The sequence below is a fragment of the Thunnus maccoyii genome, chromosome 10 (assembly GCF_910596095.1).
Source record: "Thunnus maccoyii chromosome 10, fThuMac1.1, whole genome shotgun sequence".
NCBI lineage: Eukaryota > Metazoa > Chordata > Actinopteri > Scombriformes > Scombridae > Thunnus > Thunnus maccoyii.
Window position 1 is genome coordinate 28,979,880 of NC_056542.1, and position 18,911 is coordinate 28,998,790.

The following is an 18,911-nucleotide window of genomic DNA, read 5'->3' on the forward strand; positions in this document are numbered from 1 at the left end:
AGCAAGAGGCAAAGAGGGAGGTACAGGGCTGGGAGAGCAACACCAGGGAAGATACAAAGAGTCTGCTAATGTCTGTGGGTTGTAGACTTTGTTGATATTAAGTGCAAAGGATTTGCGACCAAATGATAAATATAATGAATGTATATAAGCTTTTGTTAACTCGTCCTATTACTTTCTGTCCCCTAAAATTGCAAGACTACATATAAAAAGTGGCGCAATATCTATGCTGTTCATCTGATGTGAATGTAAACATTCTCAAATTACAGCTAAGACTCATTTAGCATTTAAACCTCAAAGTTACTGAATTTAGTTTTATTAAAAATCCAGCGTGCCGGAAGCCACAACTGTTAAAATTGTGTCATAAAATACACTCTAAGAGCGAGGGTGTCAGGTAAAGTGCACTTACTATGGTTGCAGTTTTTAACTCCAGCTGTTTCTGAAAATTCTTAAATCAACTCCATCAACTGATCTGGCCCTCAGGAGTTTTACATCCCACTGCTCATACCACCTCTTTCTTCACATTGATTTGTTAGGCAAGGGTGTGCTCATTCAGCTAAATATGACACATTGTTTTTGGCTGTGCAACTCTAATTCAGAGGTTTCCATCTGTAATGAGCTGCTGCTGGCATGATAACAGCTATCTACCCCACACACAAGCATCAAAGTGAAAATATGAGTTTCGGTTCACTAAGTCAGGAACATTTGTTATGGAATATTGTACTGCAGCCACACTTGGTAACGACAGAGCTCAACCATATTATTCCAATTTTGCTATGGTGTGGTGAGGCACTTCAGAGGCAGGGTTTAAACTTGCTAATTTGACACAGCTAAGTAGCAGTTGTTTTTGTCTTTCTCATCTATGCTTAATTAGTCTTGATGATTTGGGTCTGATGAGAAATGTACTAAAACAATAGGAAAGCAAACAAAGATAACACTGCCTCATGTAGGTGAAATTATGAATTTGTGCCTTTTTAAACAGTGATTTGGATTTTGATCAACATTTTCAAAGGCTTCTTGGGTGAAAAAAAATCTGTTGTGTACAGAAAGTGCCATAACGATAGTCTGCAATGAGAAGGACTTTTCAGAGTTTGGGGATGAAAGTGTGTGTTCATTCATACCAACAAAATTAACTATTTACACGTCCTCTTTCAGTTTATCAAGAGATGTGTCTGCCTTTAATTTAAAAAAAGATGGACTCAGGATAAAACCTATTTTAGCTATTGTTTTTATTGTTGTTTTTTCTCTGTTATTTAAATATGATTGGTTCTACTTTGTCAATATGACCTCCCCTCAGGAAAGCACTCTCACTTAGCACATTTCTTCCTTAAAAAGAGCTTCATTGACCAGAAATATTCAGAAAACTCAAAACTTCCAGGTGACTTTAATAAATTTGACCAGTTCTGTTTACTATTTGGCCATGTCTGTCTTTAGCATGTCACTGCTCTCTTTTTTATTTAGTCTCCAAGCAGTGAGCACTGCTTCTCTGTCACAAAATTTATAATTACAGATGGTTTCACATCTCTGTCAGATCAGGATGCTTAAGCAACAAGAGTGTGATTTTTAGCCTTGTAAATTTATCATTTAAAACTTTTTGATCCCTATCATGCATCATCATGGACATAAATCTGAAATCAGTTATCCTAAGAGAAATATTTATATTATTGTATTTAGGTTAGTCATAAATATTTTCATTTTTGAAGTGTGGAATATGAATGACATATTTCTTATATTTATTTTTGCAGAAGAGCCTGGTGCCTTTGCCACCCATGCAGTTTACAAAATTGAAAGTGTAGCTCAGTGCTGGCCCTTTATGGGAAGGTTGAAGTTTCAAGGCCAGATGTCCCAGAAGAAACACATTTCAAGGGAAGTCAATTACAGCTAATTATATAGACTGCGGCAAAAAGATTTGTAACACATGAGCTTGAGCTGCCCAGAACTAATGGTAAATATCATACTATGCAGGTGGCTACTGCTCAAGCGATCAGGTTTCTAGTTAGATGGAAATTTAAACTTGTTTTTTATGCTTCATACACAGCTTAAGGTCATGTACCAGTGCTGATACCGGTGTAATACATGTAGTCTCAAAACAACTATTTGTTACAGATGTTTTGTAAAGGCTTCCAGTCAAGAAAAGATTTTGGGGGAATTGCAAATGACGTTTGGACAAATTATTCAGTGGTATGTACACCCATGAGACATAATTTGGAGCAAAGCCAGACTCACAGCAGAAGTCCTTCTAGCATGAGGAATTTAAATGAGCCGCTACACTTCTCTCCTATGCGAGTGGGAGGCAGTAGGGCCCCGACTGACTACTGTGTTCGTAAGCCAAGAAAAAGCAGCCAGTTTCCTTATATCCTTTAGATTTGTGTCATTTGGTAATGTGTATTAGCTTCATTTCATGTTCATTGCACTTTCAACATAGTTAGAACATTAGAAAACAGGATTATTGGCCATTTCATCTCTGTGGTGGCAGGTTCCCACTCTGGTCAGCTGATTTCCTTGATTGAAGGAAAAGGTCTGAGGGCCTTTGTCACATTAGTCTCACAGAAACTAGATTATATTTCTCTGGGGGTTACAACATATCCTGTTCATATACGTGTCAGGCCCTGCTCCAGTTTTAATCAGGTTCTAGCAGAGATGCAGGGAGTTTGGCATAAGTACATGCAAAACATGGGCTATGACAGTTCTCCCTGAAGCCCTCAAGTAATTTGGGTGATGGCCCACAGGATTTTCAAGAAGCAGAAAAATTGATCTGTGTATGGAAAATCTTACATTTTAAATTTAGTAGATTCTTTTGTCCAGTAGAGACAGGAACTTTGTGGTGGGACTTCTGCGGCCAAAGTGTGGAAATGATAAATTATATCATTAATATGGTTTGTTTTCATAATTACAGTTAAAGCTTGAGCACTGGCCTGTAAAAACATCCGCACGTCTTTTGAAGTTCATTAAGGGTTGTGTAATTTGACCAAAATTATTTGGAGCTTTTTAATGTTCGTGTTTCCCCTCGAGAGGAACTGGGTAATATTAGGGATATTCAGATTGCTCAATAGGGCCCATCTGCAAAGCACCAAGAGCAGTTCACAATTATAGTTTCCAGCAAATGTGGAAATTTGGGCGTTTAGCAGCAGTTGGAGATTACAGCTCCTGCTGACAGTGTAATTGCTTAAAATAAGCTGTAATGAGGACTTGTAGAGCAGAAAGTATGGTAATAGTTGTCAACTTGTTTTTGACATTAATTTTACAAACCGGAGGCCATTTACAAACAAAATACATAGGTTCCTCTATGTGTATTATTGTGTCCTAAAGTCACATGATGCTCTGAGGCAAGCTTAGAAATCATCATTTGAAGATTAGACATCGTACATGCTTTTTTTAGCATGTATCTCTGTTTTCAAATCTCTACCATCCTTGTTTAGTTTCCAAATTTATTTTACATGTAGCCCATATATTTTACTATTCAGTTTAAATCCAAAAATTCGAATGATTGTAGTTCATGTATGAATTGAATTATTAGTGTGGACATCTCCATGTGAAATTAAACTAAGCCCTCATCTATGCGTAAGAGCTCAATGTATGTAACAGGAGATTGGTCATGGGGATGAAAGGGTTTTGTAGTAGTCAACTTCTTTCTTCTGGTGCAAAGACACACACAATGTGTCCCCTCTTGAGTTACTTGATATGAATAAACTGTTTGATCTGTCGCCATTCTAAATTAAAAAGCAATCTGAAAATGTCAAGAGCTGTACAGGGTGAAACAGTGGGTTTAAATCTGTCAGTCTATATACAGAGCTCCTATGAAAACTGGAGTTATTAATAGAACTCATAAGGTCTCCATTAAGTATCTTATTTGCCCCATGGAAGTCTCATGGAGGGGGTTAGCAGTCATTTCCACTGTTTCTATTTTCTCCATACCAAACTCTTCACATTCTTGAAATGTTTTCTATATTTGAGTCATTAGGTGGTGTGGTCATTTAAAGGACCAGTGTGTAAGATTTAGTGGCGTTTAGTGGTGAGGTTGCAGATTTGCAACCAAATTAATACACCTCCCCTCCCCCTCCCCTTCCAAGTTTGGACGAGAACCTATGGTGGCCGCAAAACTCGTAAAAAACACACAAGGCCCTCTCTAGTGTCAGTGTTTGGTTTGTCTGTTCTGGGCTACTGTAGAAACATGGCGGTGCAACATGTCGGCGGCCTCTGTTGAAGAGGACCCACTCCCTATGTAGATATAAAGGGCTCATTCTAAGGTATGGAAAACACAACGATTCTTATTTTCAGGTGATTATACCCTGATTAAAACATACTTATGAATATTATATTCCATTTCTGCCAAGTCTGTCCTGCTAGATGCCACTAAATCTTATGCACTGGTCCTTTTAAAGTTTTTAGTTCAGATGTCGGGGATTGGATGCTTAGCATTTGGTTAAAGCATCACCGCCTTCAAGCTTCCCCTTCTTGAAGAGATACTTAAAACCTCTGGAGGGAGAAAGAATCTCTTCAGATTTTCTTTGTGGCTTTTTTAGGAGTTGTGTTCTTGTATTTGTAGATAGTTGTAGCACATGAACAGAAATAGGCAAAACTGAACTCAGGCCTTAATGAAAGACATTGATGTAATGTAGCAAAATTACGGGCAAATTTTTTTTTTTCTTCTTGACATCTTGGTAAACTGCTCCAGATGTTGAAGATGAGGTGTGATCAGCAAAGACAGAGAGGAACTGGCTGGACAGCAGTTACAGTAACACTCCCAAGCACTCTTTATTTTTTATGAGACAAAGATAAGGGCTTGGGTTTACCGAGGAGAGCCTCTCTGGTTTTGGCTCAGCTCGCTGCTTGATCTGGGAGTTTTATGGCCGCTGAGTGCATTTGCCACTGATGTGGAGGTTCTGATTGATGCATTGCCTCAAGATGATTTGGGGAGGTGCCTCTGAGACTTGTTGGTTTGGCATATGGTCCAACTAGGCCCTTTCTTCTGTTAGATTCCTTCCAAACTATTTTTAGGGCTTCACACCACCAAACAGCATTACTCCTAAATAATGGGTAATACATGTGAATTAGGGATCCCCGTCTTGAATTCTTAAAAACTCAAAGTTGGTATTCTTTCACGAAATCTACCACTTAATAGAAGCAATTACTACTTCAGAAGTTAAACAGAAATGTATAGATGTGATACATGACTTTTGAATGTCAAACTATTATTTGCACACATGTTTTAAAACATTGTGACCTCAGATGCACAGTTGATTCCCTGTTTTGGAGCTGTTGTACTTTGGATGCTAACGCTTTAACGTGTGGTTTCACCACTCGGGTTGAATCCACAACCCACTAAATAGGAAACCTTTGATGTATGGACTGTTACCACCTTCTGTGTGTAGCCTGTTGTGGTGTTAGTAATGCTTTACTTTATGGTTTAAATTAAGAAACTGCAATTCTTGTTGATAGACTGTGAATATGTTACAGAGTGACAATTAAAACATTCAACACATTTTATGTAAATAAAGTCTCTAAAATTCATTTTTAATGAGGACGATATTATTCAAAAATGTCAGTGTGATTTAGTACATTATTATGCAATCAAATATACCTTCACTGTCAGTCTCCATAGTATACAGTCTCTTGTGACTGAATGAGACCCAGTCTGTTTGTGCTTGTGCAACTCTCATCTTTCACAAGTCAGGAAACACAAAGGAAAAAGTTAAACAAGTAAAAGAAAACAGCCTGTGGGAGTTTGCAATCAGATAGCACAAACTGGATAATCTCTGTCCCGATGCCATCCGGAAATCTTGCCTTTGATTCTCCGGCTCGCAGGGAGCAAATGGCTTACAGAGATTGCACCATAAATCCGTCTGATCATCAGCTCAGCAGGGCCTTGTCTTCAGGACTGAGGAGACAGAGGGTGAAGACATGGAGCTTTGGAGAATCTATTTTCCTTGAATCCATCCCCTCGTAGCAGTAACAAAACCCATCTCTGACTGATAATAAAAACATGGAGTAATGTTGGCACACTGTGGATTCCTCAGGCAGGTTGGAAGCCAGAGCAAGTGTTCTGATGAGAGACAAAGAGAAATATAGAGAGACAAAAGTAGGTTAAACATCAGAGAATATTTACTCGGGAGTGGTTAGGAAAGGGCCTATGTGTGTAGGCGTTTATATTTGTTTTTGTATTTGACCATTTTGTCTTAAGAATGGCAGCATTTCCATGGCTATGAAGATGAAGGCTCCAGAGTGTTTATAGTTTGTCAGGCATTCATGTAAACTTCTCCTGAAGCACATGTCCATTGTTTGTTTAATGACCCATCCACAAATTTGCCCTCTAACAATTGAAATACGCGCAGGGATGTGCATAAGTTTAACAAATTGTCAACCAATAACATCAGTGTTTTGACTCATATTGGCAAGACTGGGAGATGTTTTGGGTGAGACTGGATCTGATGACAGTGGAGACTATGACCAGAGATGAAGGTTCCCACTGTCTTGGTCCTACAAACTATGTTTGTAGCCTCAAACCAACCCACTTGGTGACAGGATTGTTCATATATAAGGAAAGCTTGGATGTTGTAATAATGCTGAGATTTTCTGGGCTTCATTTCCTGATAACAATTGATCTTAAAAGTTAATCCCCCTTCAGTCAAAAATGTGTTGTTCTTCTTTTTCCTACAGTTGGATGTTTGAGCTTCACTGTGCAGAATGATGTATGTAAAAATGGTAAATGGTAAATGGCTGCATTTATATAGTGCTTTTATCCAAAGAGCTTTACAGTGTTTTTCTGCTGCTCACTCAGCCATTCACACACTCACTCACACACCGATGTCATGCAAGGTGCTGGCGCAACCATCGGGAGCAATTTGCGGTTCAGTATCTTGCCCAAGAACACTCTGACATGCGGACAGGAGGGGTTGGGGGTCGAACCGCCCACTTTCTGATTATTGGATGACCCGCTCTACCTCCTGAGTCACAGCCGCCAGTATGTGAGAATTTGACACTAGAAGGCTGTTTTCACATTCATCTGTTGAAAGTGGAAAATTTCTATGTTTAAAAAAAAAAGTGAGTTTAAGGCGTGTACTTACGAGCATAATTTGTGACATCATAACTAGTTTGGGAGCCAACCCTGGTCCAGTATACCATTTACACAAGTTTGATGTAGAAAGTTGAAGCCTCCAGTGCGCATACACTGAGAATGGTCATTTCAATGAAGTAGGAGGCATCTTGTGTCCAGCAGTTAAACTTCTGATATGTACAATGAGGGAGAATGAGGAGGTGTCATTTTAATGTGGGTAATTGGAGTTTTTTTTTTGTTTTTGTTTTTTAAAAACCATATCAGACACACATTATTAATACAAGCTGTGTATTTTTAAATGTCTTAAAACATGTCTGGAGTGGATCTTTAAGAGTATTTTCTTAGCGTGTTCACAGAAACAAATTTCTACACGCAGTTCCCAAAGCAGTACTTTAAAAGTGCACACCGTTCTTAATGTTGACTGTCCGTGGTGCTGAAGATGATACTGAGTACATTTGAAATAAAAATTTGCATATTTGACTGTGCGTAAGCCGTGTTATATATTGAAAATACACACATCCCATAGCGTAAATGTTGCTACACAAGAACTACACAAAGAAATGTTTTATACTTGAAATTGTTCAGTATGAAAACGAAAGCTTAATGTGCAGTAAGCAGTCTACAGCTTCCAGCTTGCTGCCTTTTATTATTCATGTTACTGGGTGGAAGTCAGTTTAAGAAATTAAACGTTTTCTGTATTAGACCTGCTGTATGTAAGCGTGTGGCAAACAACATATGTACCATAAATTAAATGAAAAGAGAAGATTCAGAACCTGAAAATATACCATCAGGAAAATGTCATTTTAGCCAGAAGAGATGAATATTTTTGGTGAGAGCATGGAGAGGGGGACAGTGATGACAGAAAATGTCAGATCAGTTGTTAAAATCAATTCTTGATTTAATGTGTATGTGTTATTTTAGTTTTATGTTCTTATTTTCTAAGTTATACATTACACATTAATTTTATATCAAATGTCACTTAACAAAGAACAGTGTTCATGATAAAATTATAGACTTAAAAATACAATAAACACGTATAGTTTTTGGTTCCTCCTGCAGCTGCTGGAGCTTCTTAAGATGCTGTTAGCCTCCTACAAGTGGGTAGGAGTCACTTGTTAGCTCACAATCATATCTAAGAGTGTCTTCAGTTGTGATGCTGTTGGGAAACTCTTCTTAAGATTAAGGAGATTCGTAAGATGGATTTTACGATCATGTTAGCCTTAAGATACTTTTGGGAAACAAGGCTCTGGTCAGTAAGTCTGTTTCATGCTGAGTAAAAAGTCTACAAGCCAAATAAATAGTTTCCAACAAATCATAATTCTAGGACTCAAACCAATCGTGTAATTCACTTTACTATATCTGTTTGTCCCCTCATTCAAGTTCTCAGCTTCGTCAGAGTGACCTATTGCACTGGTCTCTGTTTGGCATTCCAGATTAATTTAAAGCATCTGCAGAAGGCAAAGCAAAACTGTGTCATTCCAGCTGAAGGCCTTGCAGCCAGCCACCATTGCCTTTGAGTCAGCTAACGATACACAACCCACAGTGTTACACTGCTTTGTCTTTGAGGTTTGGGTTCCTGGTGGGATGAGGTTACTTCAGCTCCTCAGACAGTCTTCAGACACAGGAAAGCAGTTGGGGGAAAAATTAAACCCAGCGGCTTCCTGCATCCAGTGAGTCAAGTGGTGATCAATACATTCTGGGCAGGATGCTGCCGCTCCACAGCTTAATCCTTGCTCTCAGGCCATCCGGACTACAGCAATCCCTCAGTGGAGCTTATTATTTGCTGGGTGCTCCTGGTGATATTGCAGTCTGGGAAACGAATACCTTGCAATTAAGGTTAATGTTTGCTTTATTAGTACTTTCTTCTGACAGAAATTCTGGGAAGATATTGTGTTGTAGTTAGGTTTGCTTTATTATTCTTAAATCTAAACAGACATTGTTAAAAATGATTTAGTTTTTTGGTTGTTGTTCAGAGTAAGGCCACCAGATTTGACTTTTTTCTTTTTTTCCTCTTCCTGTAATTGCGTTAAACATATTTATAGAGATGGACACATCTCACTTTTTAAGTTTACTTTGGGTGAGATGGAAAGGCACAAAAAGGAGTAACACAGTAACTCGGTGCCTTTGTGTGTAATTTCTTAGTGGCAAAAGGTAGGCTGTATGCCTCCATGTTACACAAACTGTGGGTGGTCTGTGTTTTATGTCTCAGGGTGAGTGTGTGCTCCATTTAGCAGACCCTCACCCCTTTGACCCATGAATAATTTCACTCTTATTATAGAAATGATAATGCCATATAAGGAAGGACATTTTAACCACTTAAATTACCTATGGAGAGCTAGTAGCAAGCTTTTTGGTAGAGTGTGAATCTTTTATTTTTCCTTATATTAGATTCTATTATAACACATTTTATAATGAAAGCTTTATGATTCTTAAAGCCAGAAGAATATTGATCCTAGTGTTGTTCAGTTGTAGCTCCCCTGCTCTACTTTGTGTGTTGGTATATGAGTTAGATTCCACGTACCCCAGAGTGTGCCGGAGTTGGTAGTGTTTGCTTTTATCTTGGCTGGCAAGGGCCCTTGTAATGTGTGGGTAAGAGAAGAAGAATGTGATATGAATAATTGCACAACATGTCACTCTCCATGGTGGGGGAGAGGAGAAAAGCAGATTGTGTGGAGAGGGCATATGGTTAGCTGAAAAGATAATAAACATGCAGATTTAAGGAGTGTATCGCCCTGGCTTGACACAGACCACGTTGCCTCTCTAAAATGACCAACATGATAAGAACTGAACTTACATGTTATAATTGAGTTGCATTGGCTCCAAATCTTTCAGAAAAACTTTCAGACAGTTATAACTTCCAGTTGACAGAACAGAGATTAGAGATAATGAGATGCTGGTTGGTTGAGTTACAGTGCAAGTAGTATGAGGTACAATCATATTCACATTGAATCAAACTGAAATGAATACTTTAAAGGTAAAGAGTAAGGCTTGAGATTTAAAGCGATGGCTTAAAAAGTGAAAAATAGGATGTGAAAGTTCAAAGGTTTGAATGTGTTTAGTAACTGCTTTTAATGTTTGCATTAATACAAAACTTTGACTTGCAGAGGTTTAACACTTGACGTTCAGAGATTCAAATCTGAAGCTGTGTATAGAAACTCTGAAATAAAAATGTAGTAACATTACAGACATTATTATTTAAGGTTCTATATGTAAGAATTGTGAAGCAATTTACAAGTGTTAAGCTTTTTTTATTGCCAATGAGTGAATGAGTTGTAACATAACTTAGAAATGAGACCTTCCCTGACTTTCTCGTCTGTGACAGCCTGTGGAATGATTTCTATGTGAAGGACCCGGTCCTGGTCGACTGCAGCTCACTTAATGGCCACCGGTGTCACTAATGAGAAGGAATTTCTGACTCTTAGAAATATAACCTATAAATGTTCAAATTTTAAATGTTCAAATCCCATTTCAAGTTTTCAAACCGTGTTTAAACCTTCAAATTCTAGTTCTGAGTATTTAACTAGACAGCAGACAGATCAGTGACATCATCCGAGGCAATTTGTCAGACTTCTCGTAGCTTACTCTGGAGCCACAAAAGGCCTTTTATACAACTTTTTTTCACATATGCAGTAGTACTCCTTAAGACCTAAACAGACTTTGATGTGTACAATTGGTGGAGTTCCCCTTTAAGGAATGAAGCATGTCTCTTTTCATTACACTGATGAAGACAATAAGAGACCTGAGATCCATGGACAAGGACTGGGTTATAGCTCCAAGATGTTACAAGGACGCAATTGAAATGATTTGTTTCCAAAGTAAGGTTGACAGTTTTCCATCTCTCAAGTTAGTTGATGAATGTTGACAGTACCTCAGTTGCTTTGGAACCCGGTGTATAAAAGCTATGCAAACATGAGGCCTGCTGCATTCCGCTTGCGTGCTCAAACCTCCTGCAATATGGCTTTGGTATTTCTCAACATTGACGGAAAGTCCTCTCCCATTTCTCTCTGTTTGATTTATTCTATCTTGCTGGTTTCAGAACATTGATACTCTCCAAGAACACTTAGGCCTCTACAGTTCGTGCCTTCCAGCTGCACCTCACATGTGCAATTAAGTTGTCAGAGTAGCCTCAGCCCCTGCTTGTGCTGTTCTTGGAGGCTGGTGCTTACATTGTTCAAGGGGTGCTTATGTCTTGTATTATGTGCCTAATATTGTATATGAAATGATGGGCGAAGCTGGGAATAGGGATGGCATAGTTTCTGAAAGATGGAAGTTAACAATGTTCACGGTCAAATCAGGTCCTGATAACTATTTGTCGACAACTAACCAAAATAAAGAGAAGATAGACAGATCTCTATAGGATGCTGATTGTATCTACCATTTACAAAAATCAATAATTAATTTCAATTGATAAAGCAAAATGACTGGTTTGCTCATATAGTGGAACTCCATTATAAATAACTGGCAAATATCTAGGAAACTAGTGATTATTTGGATTAGAAATTAACGAACAGGTTAAATTAAAAACTTGCCCTTCGTTTGGGAAATCCCATATGTGAGACATAGTTGACTTGACTAAGAGGTGTGTGTCTTTTGCACATGCCTGTGTGTGTGTGTGTGTGTATGTCAGGGGTCTGTGTGGAGTGTTTTATTGTAGCTAACACATTGCAGTTATTAGCATTTAGGGGGTAGCTGTGCCAGCGTAAGCAGCATGCCTCACATGCTCAGCCTGGGCTTGTGGTTAGCTGATGGAGACATCTGAAGGACCAGAGCCTCTCAGATCTAAATCAGGAACAATTTCTCCCTTTTTCCCATTCTCTCTCTGTGTCTCCTTCTCTTTTGATTTTTTTTCCCCCCACTTTCCTGTTGTCCCTCTCTGATTTTTCTTCTTTTCTGTCTTGGCTTTTTGTTGTCTTAACCATTCTTTCTCTTTCTCTTTTTTCCTATTCTTTCTCTTTCCTTTCTCCCTCCCTCCTTTGTGTTATCTCATTTTCACCAGTGGTACAGCCAGGTGTGTCAGGTGCAGTGATACTTAAAGTGTTGGTCACCAGCAGGAACATGGTGTGTTAACATTAAGAGGTCACTGGGCAGAATTTGAATAGGCTCCAACGAAAAGAAAAAGGAGACAGCAGTGATTTAGACTGTTCAGCCTGGTTCCAAATTCCATCACGGCACCTACATCAGGACTAGTCACTAGCCTGTCTGAATTCCTTGTTCTTGGCTTTTAATCAAGCCTTGGGATTGGAGTTACTATGACTTAAAATCTTTTGTTTGAACAACAATTGAGGAAAACAAATATTGTTAGCTAGGATGAAAGAGCAGTGACCCCAGAGCTCCCTTTGCTTTGTAATGTATTATTGCTGACCTGCTTACTGTTGTGGTAAATGTCCAGCAAAAAAAAGCTATTTTGTAACAAAGAAACCGATTTCATGCACGAATACACTGGCTTTGAGATTTACTAGATTAATGGAGAATTATGCACACTTTAACTGGAGCAGCAACAGCTACTGTAGCGTGAACACAAGATTTGTTTCTGCTTGTATTACTTGAGGTTTGTTTATAAGACTAAAGAAAAAGTCTTAGGTTTTAAATCAATACCACAGAATGTAATAGGTCTATAGTAGTGCTCAAATACACCTAAACAGGTCACAGTTAGTAATGGACAATAATGGCATTGATCGGTCCATGTCACTAAGATGCTGTAAAACAGGCCTCTTCAAAATGTCTATACAGTGTTGAAGACATTTGAAGAGGGCATTAAGCTTAAGGCTTGACTTGTGGCTCTTAACAGTTAAGGTTGTTTTACCGTGTAGCACTTACTGTACATCAAGCCCTTGTTTTACAGATCTTTTATTTTTACAGTTCTGTTCTACAACTGTAACCAATCGTGTCCTCTCAGGTAAAGACAACGCAAGGACAATCCCCCAACAAGATGTCCAAACGAAATACAGAGACGTCAAGAAATCCGTCTGTTGCTCCCTGTGGGTCTGGTCCGTAACTGGGATCCCTGTTTGCCTTTGTTGTTATTCTGGGCATGTTGGAGGCAGATATTAAACATAGCCAGTTTGATTTGGGTACAGTGGAGGCACTCTTGGCAGAGATCTCCAGCATGACATCACCAGTACTGTCGTTGTGATTCTTCCCGCTTTAGAGTGAAATAGTTTTGTAATTGTGCAGTCTGCTTTTGGCAGATCCATTTGAATCTTTTCCATGCCCCTGAACCTCCTCTTTAATGAACATGTTATATTTTGGGCTTCTGAAAGAAAGAAGGCTTGGAAAATTAACCTAGAGCTTTTATTGTAACAGTTTGCAGGGATAACATGTACTTAGTAACACTTCTGCTATTACAGACCTTGTAAAAAGTTGCCCTCTTTCAAAATGATTCCAAAGAAATCCCACACGTCTGTCTATTCTCTAATGTGGTCGGGCAATTATGTAGGTATGAAGGTTTTGAAAGACACAGATTACAGATAATTCATTTGACTCTAATGAAATAAACAAGTTGGATACATATTTTAATGGACTGTGTCTCCTTCATTTAAAATCAGGAGTATTTTGTTTATCTTACTGTTAATATTCAGTATGTGCTGAGTATTTACCACAGTTGCAATATGTGGTTTCACAAAAGATAATTGACTTGGAAAGACTATACAAGGAACACTATAGCTTTGCCTTTGACATCAGGAGGCAGCATGTTAATTATGTAACTGTGTTAACTGTGCATTTCATAACTGTCCTAAAAATCATCCACCCTTGCCATTTTTAAAGAGTTGCTGACTACTGAGTGTTTACATATTAAAATGTAGAAGTTTGTGATATGGTATTTAAGCTGCAATTCACCACACACTGTTGGATTATTAATAGAAACACTTCAGATTCCAAAATCATAAAAGTAGCTATATGTTTTGGTGGATTTGGTTACTCCTGTAAGCTGAACTTTTTCAGAATTTATCACTGTTTTATTGATCTCATACTGCCTCACACTTTATTTGCTTAGAAAAACAAGGCTAAGTAATACACCAATTCAGTTTAAATACTGCAGCACACTGTGTACACTTCATGACTGTAATATTTCATTAGTGCAGTACATTCATTGTAAACAGGGATTTTCTTTCCCAGTAGTGGTTTTAATTACTTGAGGAGAGGGGAAAGAGAGAGATCACATTTTTGTAATGAGCTGTTTTCATTGAGATAATTATTCAGAATGTCACACGATGTGATATTCATCTGGGTTCATTTCGGGCCCTAATCCCTCCAATCTGCCATGGATTCCAGCTGCACAGCTCTACTTTGTTTTTAAGAGTATGGTTCTTTATATTTAGGCTGAATGTGTATATGCATTTGTACATAATGTTGTATTCAGTCATTAGTATATGATTGTGGTGTCTGTGTCGGTATCTACAGAAATTACAGAGCATAATAGTAATATTCAAGCACTTTTGCAGAGTGTTTTGAATGTGAAGGAGAGTGTGTGAAATTCAGTCCTTACAGCTTTGGCTTGCAGCGGCCTTCCCTAGTCTACCTCCGTTTTGAGGAGAAAATGAAACCCATGTCTTTAATCATGGTGTAATGGCTTTCTGCATTTGTTACAGTTTCATTAAAAACCCATTAGCAGCTAATTTTTAGTTGAGCTGATGGATGTGTTCGAAGCCAAGGGACGTTAAAGAAAAGGTAATTTGAGTCAACTGCGATGAGCTCTGTTCCCCTCAGCTTACATTCCAGTGGGGTCGTCATCAATGGGCTGAGCAGCTTAAGTGTAAAAGAAGTGGCCACATACAATTTGACATTACTGGAACCGTTCCAAACTGTGACTGTATGTTTGTAACAGTGAGCCACTTTTCATGTCTCATTCCTCTTGGTGCCAGCTGGAAACCATTCTTATGAGAACCATGGTCATCACTTAAAACAAGGGAGAAAAAATTTTATATGATAATGTTATATGATAGAACTTTTAAATTAAAAAGCACCTTTAGGCTACAGAGTGAATGCTAGTGGAACAACATCACGTTGTTCCTGAGTGAGAACTGCACCACTGATTCCTTATGTCCAAACCAACAATGCATTCCTTTTCTATAGACAGGCACTTTGCAGCCAGTGCTTACCACTGATTGTCAATCTTGGGACAAAACTCAAGACAATTAAATTAAATGACTAACAATAAATAAAAAGGGCTATGGGGCTATGGAACCCAAAGAGGTGAATTAAGCATTATTAAGCTATATAACTTAAATAGCTTTCCACTTAACAGCAGAATAAAAGGCAGACTTTCAAACAAGACCGGGTCAAAACCTAGAATAGAGAGGGCTTTTAATTTGTACATTGCCTGGTTACCATCAGACATGGACATTGCAGCATTTTTAAGATGTTCATACAGTAGTTGTAACGTATGGTGCTGTACACACAAGAAAAACATTAAAAATACTACATTGTACCAGATTTTGGGTATAGATTATATTGGACTGTTGTGAGAAGGGGTGAGTTAAGATTTAGACGTTTTTTTATATTTTTTATATATTATTTAATTTACAAACAACCTGAGAAATAGTTTTAATACATTAACTGCCAAGTTCATCATTAATGCTAAGTGTAAATGACCCCAAAACAGTGTGTTTCACTTATGTAAAGTTTGCATTCATAAATGTATTTGTTGTATTGCTTTTATTTACCATGCACATGGAAGTGCTTTATTTTTAAAAAGCACTAGATGCATGTAACGTGCAGACATTGACACTAAGTCACACTGGTGACGGTGAACAGATCCTCTTCTCACTTGTAAATGTCACACAACAGTCTCCTTCAGAAGGTAATCGTGGCACTGTTCTCGCCTGAGAATATATTAAAACTAAAGTGACATATTAACAGTCCTACAGCGAAAATTACAACAGCTTAATCTCTGCCGTTGCTGCTTGCTGTCGGTTGCTGCGAAATGCATTCTGGGATACTTATCTTCAGTGGCCTTTGTGGCCAAATATGTAACTTCATCACTCAGTCAGTGACTCAGTCAGTGACAGGCTTTTGCATGTGTAGGGCTGGCCAAGGAGTACACAAAAATCCCACTTTGTTACAGTAACAAGACTGAATGTAATTTGTTACATCCACCTGACAAATAATAGGGCTGAGAACAGAAGCTTTGTTCTAAGAGCAGAGCAATGTGGTCTGTGCTGACTGTGGGGTGTGTGTATCACGTTAGCAGCAAGTGTTTTCAGTGTTTTCCTGGCAAAACAATCTGAAATCCATCACATCCACAGTGTCTCCTACCATTCCCCGGCAGCCAGTACTAGAGAAGTTTGGCATTAGGTTTGAAGAAAGCTGGATGGCAAAATGTGTTGTCTGTGAGTGTTTTTGTAGTAGTACGGAGGAGGTCTGATTGCTGGACCCTCCCCAGGGATGGTGCTCTGTGGGCCCTCACATGGAGGACAGGGCCTCTACATGTCAGACCCTGTCTGTGTGTCTGTGTGTTTGTCTGAGTGATTTGGGAGGAGGTCTGTCTGAGATAAGGAGCTATTGGGTTTCCTTCATTTATTTTCTCACTCCATAGGCGTTTGCCCTCCGCTGCCTGGCCTCCAATCTCCAGGCCTGCTGCTTTGATGTCAGCATGAGTTCGCCAGCGACCTGCAGAGGAAAAACAACAATAACAGAGAGTGTATTTACCCAGCAATGGTCTTCTGCATGCTCCCATTAATCTGCTGAAACTGTGTGAAATTGACCAGTTTTAAAAATGTTTGGGTTTCAAAGATCAGGCAGTTTCAGGAAGGCAGGCTAGTCTGCTGCTAAATTCCGCCAACTCATTTTTTCCCTGTATGTTCTACTGGAATTGAACAATTGCCTAGTAATCTGGGGAGGAAAAAGAAAATGTCATATTTTATTTTTCAGAAATATTGCATTGAGCAATAACACAAACAGTGGCAGTTTTGTTGTTTTAGGCCAACACATTTCACTGTGAAAGCCACAAATGACAAGAAATTGCAGACCATTACTTATTTTTTCTCTACCCACACTTTACACTTTGTAATGTGTGTGTATATACAGCACCAGTCAAACGTTTGGACACACTTTCTCATTCAAGAGAATGTGAAGGTTTGACTGGTACTGTATATGATTTTCAGTAGGCTGAAATTATTTTCAGTGTATTTGTGAAACAGTTTCAGATACATAGAAACCATACCCGTTTATATTGAAATTGAAGTGGGCAACTTCAGTAACTATATCCTGTCAGGTGTCCTCATATCACACTGTACCAATGTTCTGTTTGCTGTGACCTGAAATGGGCCACTTAATAATAAAGCTGAAAAAAACATATATACACAACAGTTTACATGTAAATTACTTCCACAAAAGGCAGTTAAGATATGACTGGTTTCTGGAATTTGTGAACTATAGCTGGTTTATTTGTACAAGGAAAACCGTGACAGTATCTACAAAGGTGCTGTTTGCAATAGCTGGAGGTGGTGGTGGCATTGAGCTAATGTGTTGAGCAGCTCAGATGAGGGTCGACCCTCCAGACATGCTCAACACACTGCCTCCTGGTCCCTGACTGAGCCAGACGTCTGCAGGGGGACAGAGGTCAGGTCTGGCCTTCCTGTGCCCTAACCCTCCATGGGTGCCCACTTACCCTCTGAGTAGGGGGTCCCCCTCGCCTGTCACTCACACTGCCAGGACCTACTCCTTTTTTCTATGCCTCTGCTCTGGTCTGATTATCTCTCTCACTCTCGCTGTCTCTCAACTGCTCTCGGTCTAACAGTTTCACTTTCTCTCACTCTGTTATTTTTTCCACTTATCTCTTTGTCTCTTGTCTCTCTTTTCCGTTTTTGCTACCGTCATCTTTGGTCAACAGCTGAGTTGACATGCCTGCAGGGGAAGCAAGCCCCCCCCTTTTCCCCAGTCCCTCTGTCTTTCCCTCCTTCTCTCTCCCTCCATCCCTCCCTCCCTGTCCTGTGCCCTGCCGTGGCATTGGAGGGATCAGTTTACCCGGCAGCAGCTGAGGCAGGCTTCATTTGTCCCAGGGCTTCCCTCTGAAAAGGCATTTTTCGCCTCTGGAGAATAGCTCACTGCCCACGGTGACATTGAGCACTTTTGCGCTACCTCCAAATTTGGCAGTCATGTCCTTTAGTGGCAGTTTGAGTTGTTGAACTCAGTGTACTCTTGGCCTGCAGGGCAAGGCATTCCTTTAGGTATAGATGTGAGAGTCTACTGGAGAGGGAGACTGTTTCTAATTCTAATGTGCTCAAGTAGCGTGTTGTGATGTAAACTAAACACCTCAACATGAGAGCATGTCTCATTATAAAGTTATCTCATCGGAAAAACACTCTTTTTCCTTTCTTTTTTTTGACATATCTCTAAATGGTGTAGATGCACCGTTTGAAGTGATGGCAAGTTAACAAATGAAGTGTGAATAATGAGCAACAAATTTACATCTTATTATTTGCCAATCTCTATTCTTTGGAACCTTGATGAAGTATTTATTATTCCTCCCCTTCTGTTTACCAATTCCCACCACTCAGTGATGAAGAAAAAACTGCTTGCATAGTGCAGCTCTACCGCAAAAGACCTTCCTGAACTAAAGTGTAAATATTTCTGCCAGAGCCTCTCTCGTCTCTTTTGGCAATTGCATGTTTACTCTACCGCACTGGGGGATACTTGCTTCTCTGTCAGTATGTCCACAACTCAAATTATGCAAAGTATGTTTAAAACCTAATCTTCATTACTCAGACACACAGAGAGAAAGGGGTTCATTATCATTAAATGTCAGAACCAGAGAATGTGTGTGTGTTAATTGTGTGGTGTACAAGTACATACAGCATGTCACTTGCCTGAAAGGTGTGGCTGTGGGTTTTCATTTGCTCATTTGAGCATGTGTGAATAA

At 39.2% G+C, this 18,911-nt stretch overlaps 1 protein-coding gene across 6 annotated transcripts in view; it reads left to right on the forward strand.

Annotated features, from left to right (window-relative positions):
* The window catches only part of LOC121904923 (vacuolar protein sorting-associated protein 13B-like), a 342,443-nt gene that overhangs the window by 4,656 nt on the left and 318,876 nt on the right, over window positions 1-18,911 (forward strand). The window lies entirely within an intron of this gene.